This window comes from Lycium barbarum, chromosome 6 (assembly GCF_019175385.1).
Source record: "Lycium barbarum isolate Lr01 chromosome 6, ASM1917538v2, whole genome shotgun sequence".
In the NCBI taxonomy this organism is placed as follows: domain Eukaryota; kingdom Viridiplantae; phylum Streptophyta; class Magnoliopsida; order Solanales; family Solanaceae; genus Lycium; species Lycium barbarum.
The window spans coordinates 73,341,425-73,352,889 of NC_083342.1; positions in this window are offsets into that span (position 1 = coordinate 73,341,425).

Sequence of the window (11,465 nt, forward strand, 5' to 3'; positions counted from 1 at the left end):
TTCAACTTATATCCACATTATTGTATTCATTCATTCAAGATTATTCCATTACATAACAAACAAGTTCCAAACCGCATACAAGCATCCCCAAAGTTCACTACTTTCCAATTTTCATTCAAACACCAAAAGTTACGACGAACGTTCTAATTTGCGTCGTTTCATTCCAAACTCATTTTCATCAACCATGAATCATATTCAAAGTCTTTAGTATCATAAATATACTACGATATACACAAATATACCAAGGGTATACACTTTCCGATAACGTCAAAAATTATTTTCTAATACCAACTCAATTCCTTAATCAATCCTTTACAACATAATGACCACAACAACACATTATTCAAACTAAACAAGCTCAAATTCTTAGGCCTTTCACCTCCCTCACTTTCGGCCAAACACACCCTTTATACACACACACACCATGCACAAACACAACCCCATTCCAAAATCTTCACACTAATTCAATCAACAACACATATACATCCATTTCATATCATTAAAACATAAAAATCTTACCTTTTTCTTGAGTTTCCGACTTGCCGCAAACGTCGCTCTTTCTCCGAACTAATTGTATCACGTCGGAGAGCGTCTTGAGCACTTAACCACTATGTAAAACTCAAGATTTTTGAAACAACAACCAAGGTTGGAAATTTTTCCTTCTTTTTCTCTCTAGTGGCCGAAACCCCCTAACTTTGTGTTCTTTGATTTTTTTCTTGTTATGGTCTTGATAAGGCCAAGCCTAAATCATATATATCCACTTATAGGTCATGTGCATAGCACATGACCTTAATGAAATGGACTTGGGTTTTCTCCTTTGGGCCGGCCAATTCACTCAATTGGGCCTCAATTTTTGTATTGTATTTTTCTTGGCCCAATTCACTAAACGCCTCGTTTTGTAATTCCCGAGACTAATTTCCGAAATTCCAAATTTACCCTCGGCCTTCCCCGAGGTCTTAACATTTATGACTCCATAACCAACATGTTCATATTCACCAAAATCAAAATATTTCCTCAACGCACACAAGTCTTCTTTATTTCTCGATTTCCCGTTATACGAAAATACGGGACATAACACCTGGGCGTAATACAGCACTCGGTGCCATACTGTATGTGACCGAGCGAACCACATGGCTTGCTAAATCATCATGAGGCATAACATGAGCGGTAAATAATGTAAGCATGATGGACCTTTAAGAAAAATACATGGAGTCATAATAATTCATAAAATACTTGTTTAAAACCTGAATGTGGAAATAACATGAGTTGAGCAAAAGATGGCTAAACACCTTGCATGTCTGACATAACTAAAGTGACTAGTCTGTGAAACCTCTAATCATGAGTCTTAACTGGGAAACATACTTGCCGGGACAAGGCCCCCAGCATACCTTTAATGCATAACTAATAAGGCATAGATAAATGACTAAACCCCGAATGAGATGGGACTCACCAATAAGCTGATATGAATGCTGTCCTACTGAGCAGATGCGTCGTCCTATAAATCCGTACCTGCATCGTGAAATGCAGGCCCCCGGGCAATAACAAGGGGACGTCAGCACATTAAATGTACTGATATGTAAAACAACTGAATGAAAAAACATGGTACATGAAATAACATGATAAGGGCTGAACTGAAACTGAAACATGATCATGAGCATAAGTACATATAAATATAAACATGTGGAAAATATCGTGAGTAGGGAGAGCAGTAAATATAATCGACAACATAGTCTGGTACTTGCATCCTACCAGCAAGCAGAACACTCATACCTTTCCAGGGACATGAGATTAAATAACATTATGAAAGAATCCAGTCATTATGAGAGATCATCCTAAGCATGGGTGGAGCGATCCTCATCCTACGGTGGCTACGTAGTTTCATGCTGTTTGAAGCCTTCTCGGTAATTAATGCAACTCCCAAAAATACGAACATCGAAAATAAGTGTCACTTGCTGCCCATGGACATCGGTAATTAATGTACATGGATATCATTCGTAATATTCTTGCATGAACTTATAAAACATATATAGCTTTTCTTGAAAATATCATAATAGTTCATAAACTTGCATGTAAGAACCCATGGAATGCAAAGTATGGGTTTACATGGATTACAGACAGATTCTCAATAATTTATAACAATTTAATACATAATATAACATAGGGCATGGTTCATGAACATGGTTACAAACCCTAGTTTTCGTAAAGCTTCATACTTTATGGAAGAGGAAACGTGGGGAAGAACAATGGTGTTTTCACAGGTAGATAGCAACCCTACATACCTAGTAACGTTCCAAACTCGTAATGAAAATCTAAACTTTGATTAAGAATCCCAAAGCCTAGTCTTGAATCCCTTCAATTAGGTTTTCTTGAAAACCCTATGTTAAGAACATGAAATTCCTACTTAGAATTCATGGAAAATTGATGGAACTCACTTAGGATGGTCTTAAGAAGCTTACCTTGATGATTGGAGAAGTTGAAAGGAGAGAATTTTTGTGTTAGGGCTTGAGAGGAATGAGACTTATGAAATAAAACTGAACTCCCAGCTTTTTAATTGTCTCAGTAGCGGCATTGTTACACTGTCCATAACACACGTTACGGTCCGAAAAAACTGGACCGCAGCACGTGTAAAATTTCCAGTGAGGTCTAATGTCACGACCCGACTAGGGGCCGTGACGGGTACCCGGGGCTAACCACCGAGCACTACTCATTCCCTTACTTATCATACTCATATAATAAGAAAATCATTTCTCAATTGGAAACATAATTACTTTTATATACATAAGCCTTTCGGCTATCAAAATAATACACACATGCCTATATGCATATATACAATTATCAAAATCATGAGACCATACTACCCACACATACGTATCTACGAGCCTCTACTAGAGTACTAGACATATGGACGGGACAGGACCCCGTCGTGCCCAAAACATAAATGTACATACAATAGTAACTCAATGGCACCTCCGGAATAATGGAGCGCTTTCAACACTCTGCTTATCGACTTCTACAAATCTGGGTCACCTCCCTGTCTACCTGTGGGCATGAACACAACGTCCAAAGAAAACGGACGTCAGTACGAATATTGTACTGAGTATGTAAGGCATGAATGAGATGAACATAATAGAGAATCATAGGACATGAGATGAAGACATAACCTGCGTAACTTTTAAAGGGGGATACCTTTCATGCCTATATCATATATTATCACGGTACATGTATCATCATAGCTCATACACATTAAACGTTATCCGTATACGGCCACGTAGTGGCTTGACAATATCACATATATATTTTCCGGACTTTTCCTACATATATCATATTCACGTCTATATCATGTACATATCCATATCATATACATATTCATATCATATACATATTTATATCATATACATACCTGGCCAACCAACGCTTCAGGGTTACCCGTACCTGGCCAACCAAGGCTTCAGGGTTATACATACCTGGCCCTACCAATGCGTCAGGGTTATATCTACATGGTCCTACCAAAGCTTCAGGGTTATCCGTACCCAACTGCAGAGGTGCGCGCGCGTTACATAAATATATATATATATATATATATATATATATATATATATATATATATATATATATGCATATATATTGATATACATTCTACCCGACCATATAAGCTCGAGGTTTCATTATAGCCATACATAGGCACATATATGCATAAAAGCCCATAAATATCTTTAGTGTCATCACTATTATCATCGTCATCATTATCATCATCACTATCAACATCGTCATTAGCATCATCACATATATCCCATAAACTTATCATATCGTTTCATAGAGCATATATTTGGATTTAAAGATAATCTATGAAAATCGCATCGTATTCGTAGCATGAACTTCGTAATAATATCGCATAATAGCCTTTATATTCTCTAACATAGGCTCATCATTACCATCATCGTATCTATGACATATCTCCTACCTTAATCTTATATGGAACCCTTTATGAACATAGACTCGTAAATATTTGGAACATTGGTCATAGGACATGCATTAGAGCTTATAGACAATCTATAACAATATCGGGGTGACATAAGGTCGAGAACCCCAATTCCTTTATGAAGCATTCATAAGCATTTTGCCTCACCTTGAAGGAATTAGCATATAAGGTGAGTGTATTCAATAAACAACATCAATGGATCATAGTATGGATCATTAGCCTTGTAGAGACATTATATTATAGGCCTTAGAATCTTTGGACTTAGACTCATCATCATCATTTTCGCATTCGTGACATATCTCTTATCTTATCCCATATGGCTATTCATGGACATAGGCTCTTAGTTTTCCGGAAGGTAAGAAAGTCATGGAGAGGTAAGGAAATAATATTATAGGAATCATATAGGGATCATTAGCTTCGTAGGAATATCATATCATGAGCTTTATGACTTCTGGACTTAGATTCATCATCGGTATTGTCATGTTCATAACGTATCTCTTTTCTTTATCTCATACGAAGCTCTTTATACTCGTAGGCTCGTCATTCCCGTTATGTTGGAAAATTATGGAAAGATAGAAGGATTCATGTCATATGAGTCATGCCTTAGAAAGAAAGGACTAGCCTTACACACCTCTTTCGCTTAACAATTTCCATCGCTTGATTGTTCTCCTTCAATGATCACGTTTCTACCTTCAAGAGAATTCGCATTCACATTAGCTAATCGATTACATGAATGTGCTTACTAAAGCTAGAGAAAATTGGGCACCATTTCCTTTGTTTATACAAGATTTCCCATATTGTATATCAACTCCCAAACATTCATAATAACGTTCACAATATCATAACCAACAATCTTTATTCATCTACATTACCCTCGTGTCACAATTCCACTTCAATTCATCCATAATCTTGGTCATAGTATACTAGTACGTTTTCTTGCATATAATGCTTATCTCGTGTTCTCAATATCATTTATAACATACTTATAATCACAACATATTAATATTCACAACTCGTTCCAACTACTACTCAAAATCTCATTATTCTTTTGTTTATGACCCATTTCCTGTATCCTTCTACAATCCAAGTGTTTCAACTTTCAAATACCTTAAACAACATGTAAATACCATAAAACTTACCTTAGATGGTGTGGGAATGAACCTTGAGTGCAAACACTTCACTTGAGCAAAACCCTAGTTTCACCTTCACTTGGATTCCTTGTCTTGGATGAACTTTAATGAGTTTATTACATTTGATTCACTTGGTTTGATGTAATTGATCATAAATACCCCTTGAATTCTTGTTGGAGAAGTGTATATAGATGTTTTAGAGAGAAGGGGAGTGAAGGGAAAATGAAATGAAATGAAACTTGGTCCCTTATTTAATACACAAATCTGTCCCGACACCTTTATACGGACACACATACGGTCCGTACAATTTATACGGTCCGTATGTGTGACCGTATAATGGTTCCAGCAGAGACTCTTCTCTGTACAAGTTATACGGCTAGATCTACGGTCCGTATAATAGACCATACAATCCACAGTTTTTCCGAAAATCATTTTTGTCGACTCGTTTGATCTCCAATCCTTATGGAACCTTCTTGATACTTGTTTATCACTTCATTAACAATCTAGGGGATTTTATAAATCTTCTCCCAAGCATCATTGAATCATCACTAACCCGTTACTCATAAATCCTTTCCGATATATCTCGTATGTCTTGCCTCCTCTTGGCAACTTTCTTCTCTTACTTCGAATGTCTTTGAAATCTCATTTAGAATCATCGAATGTTATATCTTACATCATCAGAGCATCGCATGAGTCACGCCCTTCGTCAGTCTATTCACTGTGCATGAACGGATTTTTTTTCGAGGTGTTACATTCTTCCCCCATTGGGAACATTCGTCCTCGAATGTTAAACTATCCGGGATTCTACGAAAATTTCGCCATTTATTTTCCTTCAGCTGACCCGGAGTATCGTGATCACAATATTCTTGCTTACCTCTTACTCTTCTTTTTAAGTACCCACTTGGTTTCATTGGGGATGCATAAATACTTGCAAGTCACATAATCATTCTTGCGTGATTCGTGTACGTACATATCTATACATATACAAGATTCCACATCCGTATCCGTATTCATAATCGTACTCATGTATATATCGTAACCATAGTCATCTTCTTATGCATATCATTTACATAGCTTGCCCGACCACGAAGGATCGGTGTTTCGCGTGCCTGACCATGGCTAGGCTCGGTGATTACATATACTAAAACTCTTTTGTCTATCCTTAGTAACTTATCTCGTCATACCCTCTTTCTTCCTTTATTTTTTTCCTTGATTATCATATCTTATGTTCTACTATAGAAACTTTAAGTCTCTTCCTTCATTGTCACTTATAAATAGCAATATCATTAACAACGACTCTACCGTTAGTGCATTTGCCTCCATTCTAGTATCACATCGACATCCTTTGCAATACCCCTTGAGTCATTTGCTCTCAATGTCACGTGGTTCAAGGTCTTCATGAATGATTTCCCGTACAGTCTCAGATGCTTACTCAATTCGTATTCGTTTATTTACCAGTCATTAGACTTATTTCTACATAACTCTCACTCTTTGTTTTAAAGTCTATATCTGCCACATCTTGGGGTCCATCATTTCAATCTCTACACTTGTATTCTTTTTACTCGCTTCCCCCCTTTAAGGGTTTTACTTGTACCGTTCTCAAATCCATTGCCTCACCTTTAAATCTTGAATTCATATATCCCTTACTATACTACATCTCATTTATGATGTTTCCCATAATTTATAACTACGATATTTCATGAGGGAGGTCTTAACATACTCATCTTGTAGTTTTGTAATAAAGTAATACAACCAGCATAGCAATCCGAACAAGAATGTATTTTAATTAACTCATTTGGTAGTTATAAGTCAATGTGTAAATCCGCTCCAATTCACAACTTTTTGCCCCATAGGGATGCTCACAATAGTAGTAGGTCTAGTTATCCACACCGTCCATATAATGTCACTTGCCCTCTTCTTCGGTGCTCAATATTCATTTGTAACGTCATCTTTGTTTTCCAGGACCTAAGTCTCATGCACAACTAATACTCCTTATGCCTCATACTTTTTTACTCTTGTTTTGCACTCAACATTAGTTTCAAAACCAATCATGATCATATTGCGTTTGTCGTTGGTGATAGCTTTATTCTATCGTTTTATCGTCGTACGGTAAACTTCATAACTCATGATCATCTTTCCTTTTCAACTTATTACTTCATATACTCTACTCGTTCTAACTTGGTATAGGATATTCGTAGGAGATGCATCTTCCTTTAATCATAACACGACTACTTCTTAAGCGCGCGTACTTGGCGGCGCATTTCCTTCTCTTTCTAATCCCATTCTTGTTCTTTTACATTCCTTCCGTTTTATAATCAATCCTTGATTCTTCGCACGAGGAACCCCATTCTCAACTTAGTACCGCTTTTTCCTTTAGAATATACTACCTCTGTACAATCCATTCTTCGAATCAAAACTTATTCTGTTCTTTCGGGTCATCCCCTCTCATCCTTATTGTGTTGATCCTTTTCTAACAATCGTCCTATTTCGTTATTCATCTTTCTGTAATCTTGGTCTTTTAAATCCAGCTAAAGATATCACTTATACTTTTGATTAGACCAATCACAAACTACTCCTACTTTGCCATATCACTTTTCTCTAATTTCCTTTTCAAGTTGACTTTCCTTTTTTTGTCTTTGCTTGCTATCATTTCTGTCATTGAGGAACCTCTATGCTGGACTTTCGTCTAACAAGGTCTTATAAGATTCCTCATCTACTGTTCCATGGATCGCTTGTTGGTTTCACACTTGCATTCACTCTTTATTCATATAGAACATGTCACATCTCTAGGCGTTTCCTCGCTACACTTTGGATTGCAATTCTTTTTACGTTCTCATTATACCTTGATCATAATCAATTCTATAGGGTGACACTTCTTGCTCTCATTCGGAATTCCGCTTATGACATAGAATAAACCTCGTGAAGTAGGCATACTCAACCTGTCACTCTTTCTGAATATCCCTATTTCACTTACCACATAAGTCATCTCACCTGTCTCTGGGTGTTGTTACTTTATTTCCTAGTAAACTTATTGTATCTTACTCGTGCTTATCCATCCAATCAGTACTTCAGTATCACACTCTATTGGAGTTACCCCTTTTTCTTCTATGTCATACTTTAGCACTACCAGTCTCCCTAATTTACTCTAGCATTTCTCTTTACCGTATCAATGTCGCTCTTATAACTGTCATTACTATCGATTCAACAACATTTAGCTCATCTCTTATAATCTTCAATGATACTCCTAACTTAATCTCGTCCTTCCCTTACTTTTTGCACAACATATTTTCCCGTTAGGACATATTTCAAGCTTATATCTTATCTCCTTTAGATTCTACGAAAATTTTGGCAGAGTTTCCTCTATATTTCTTACTATCTCAAAACCTGCATGGAGCAAATACCAACAATGCCTCACAGGGCCAATACTGATATATATATTTATACGACATATTTTAGCCACACAAGGCTCCCACTTTCAAGTAAAAGCTCAAAGATGTCGAAACTTACCTCATATATCGCACTCGAAATGTACCTGATCCTTTAGCGATCTGCCCTATTATCTCTTCCAATTTACTTTCTTTCTCATCCTTCAGCTTTACATTTCGATCATATCTCAATATTCTTACTTTATTCGACACACATCTTTCGTACCGTTGCTTACCTGTGTTCTGATTCATTCAATTTGCTTAGTTCTCAACTTATAGCTGAACTTATCATCAAGAGACACATTTAATCAATTTATCTGTCATATGAGCACTGACTTACTTTCACGACAATCAATTTATCGTCATATAATTACATATTTCGATAACGTAGCCTCAACGAAGGGGCTTACCTCTGTAGCTTTCAATTGCATCTATCACTTTCTTCTATCATTACCATTCTTCTGCTGCATTCAGGGGTTAGTATAAGGAATCTCATTTCCTATGGTTTAGCTCTATCGCACGATCTTAGAGATGAAAGAAGAGTAACCCTTCTAAATGCCTAGTAGCCTCCTGTTTAAATATGTGGCGCGCAACACACCATAAATAAGACTACTAGAAACGGCTCGTAGACACTTCCTAGGACTGAACTGCTCTGATACCACTTTTGTCACGACCCGACTAGGGGCCGTGACGGGTACCCGGGGCTAACCACCGAGCACCACTCATTCCCTTACTTATCATACTCATATCATAAGAAAATCATTTCTCAATTGGAAACATAATTACTTTTATATACATAAGCCTTTCGGCTATGAAATTAATACACACATGCCTATATGCATACGTACACTTATGAAAATCATGAGACCATACTACCCACACATACGTATCTACGAGCCTCTACTAGAGCACTAGACATATGGACGGGACAGGACTCCGTCGTGCCCAAAACATACATGTACAAACAATAGTAACTCAGTGGCACCTCCGGAATAATGGAGTGCTTTCAACACTCTGCTTATCGACTTCTCCAAATCTGGGTCGCCTCCCTGTCTACCTGTGGGCATGAACACAACATCCAAAGAAAACGAACATCAGTACGAATATTGTACTGAGTATGTAAGGTATGAATGAGATGAACATAATAGAGAATCATAGGACATGAGATGAATACATAACCTGCGTAACTTTTAAAGGAGGATACCTTTCATGCATATATCATATATTATCACGGTACATGTATCATCATAGCTCATACACATTAAACGTTATCCGTATACGGCCACGTAGTGGCTTGACAATATCACATACATATTTTCTGAGCTTTTCCTACATATATCATATTCACGTCTATATCATGTACAAATTCATATCATGTTCATATTTATATCATATACATATTTATATCATATACATACCTGGCCAACCAAGGCTTCAGGGTTACACATACCTGGACAACCAAGGCTTCAGGGTTATACATACCTGGCCCTACCAATGCGTCAGGGTTATATCTACATGGTCCTATCAAGGCTTCAGGGTTATCCGTACCCAACTGCAGAGGTGCGCGCGCGTTACATAAATATATATATATATATATATATATATATATATATATATATATATATATATATATATATATAAATATATATATATATAAATATCTTTAGTGTCATCACTATTATCATCGTCATCATTATCATCATCAGTATCAACATCGTCATTATTATCATCACATATATCCCATAAACTTATCATAACTTTTCATAGAGCATACATTTGGATTTAAAGACAATCTATGAAAATCGCATCGTATTCGTAGCATGAACTTCGTAATAATATCGCATAATAGCCTTTATAATCTCCAACTTAGGCTCATCATTACCATCATCGTATCTATGGCATATCTCCTACCTTAATCTAATATGGAACCCTTTATGAACATAGACTCGTAACATTTTGGAACAATGGTCATAGGACAAGCATTATAGCTTATAGACAATCTATAACAATGTCGGGGTGACATAAGGTCGAGAATCCCCAATTCCTTTATGAAGCATTCATAAGCATTTTGCCTCACCTTGAAGGAATTACCATATAAGGTGTGTGTATTCAATAAACAACATCAATGGATTATAGTATGGATCATTAGCCTTGTAGAGACATAATATTATAGGCCTTAGAATCTTTAGACTTAGACTCATCATCATCATTTTCGCATTCGTGACATATCTCTTATCTTATCCCATATGGCTATTCATGAACATAGGCTCTTAGTTTTCCGGAAGGTAAGAAAGTCATGGAGAGGTAAGGAAATAATATTATAGGATTCATATAGGGATCATTAGCTTCGTAGGAATATCATATCATGAGCTTTATGACTTCTGGACTTAGATTCATCATCGGTATTGTCATGTTCATAACGTATTGCTTTTCTTTATCTCATATGAAGCTCTTTATTCTCGTAGGCTCGTCATTCCCGTTATGTTGGAAAATCATGGAAAGATAGGAGGATTCATGTGATATGAGTCATGCCTTATAAAGAAAGGACTAGCCTTACACACCTCTTTCGCTTAACAATTTCCATCGCTTGATTGTTCTCCTTCAATGATCACGTTTCTACCTTCAAGAGAATTCACATTCACATTAGCTAATCGATTACATGAATGTGCTTACTAAAGCTTGAGAAAATTGGGAACCATTTCCTTTGTTTATATAACCTTTCCCATATTGTATATCAACTCCCAAACATTCATAATAACGTTCACAATATCATAACCAACAATCTTCATTCATCTACATTACCCTGGTCCCACAATTCCACTTCCATTCATCCATAATCTTGGTCATAGTATACTATTACATTTTCTTGAATATAATTCTTATCCCGTGTTCTCAATATCATTTATAACATACTTATAATCACAACATATT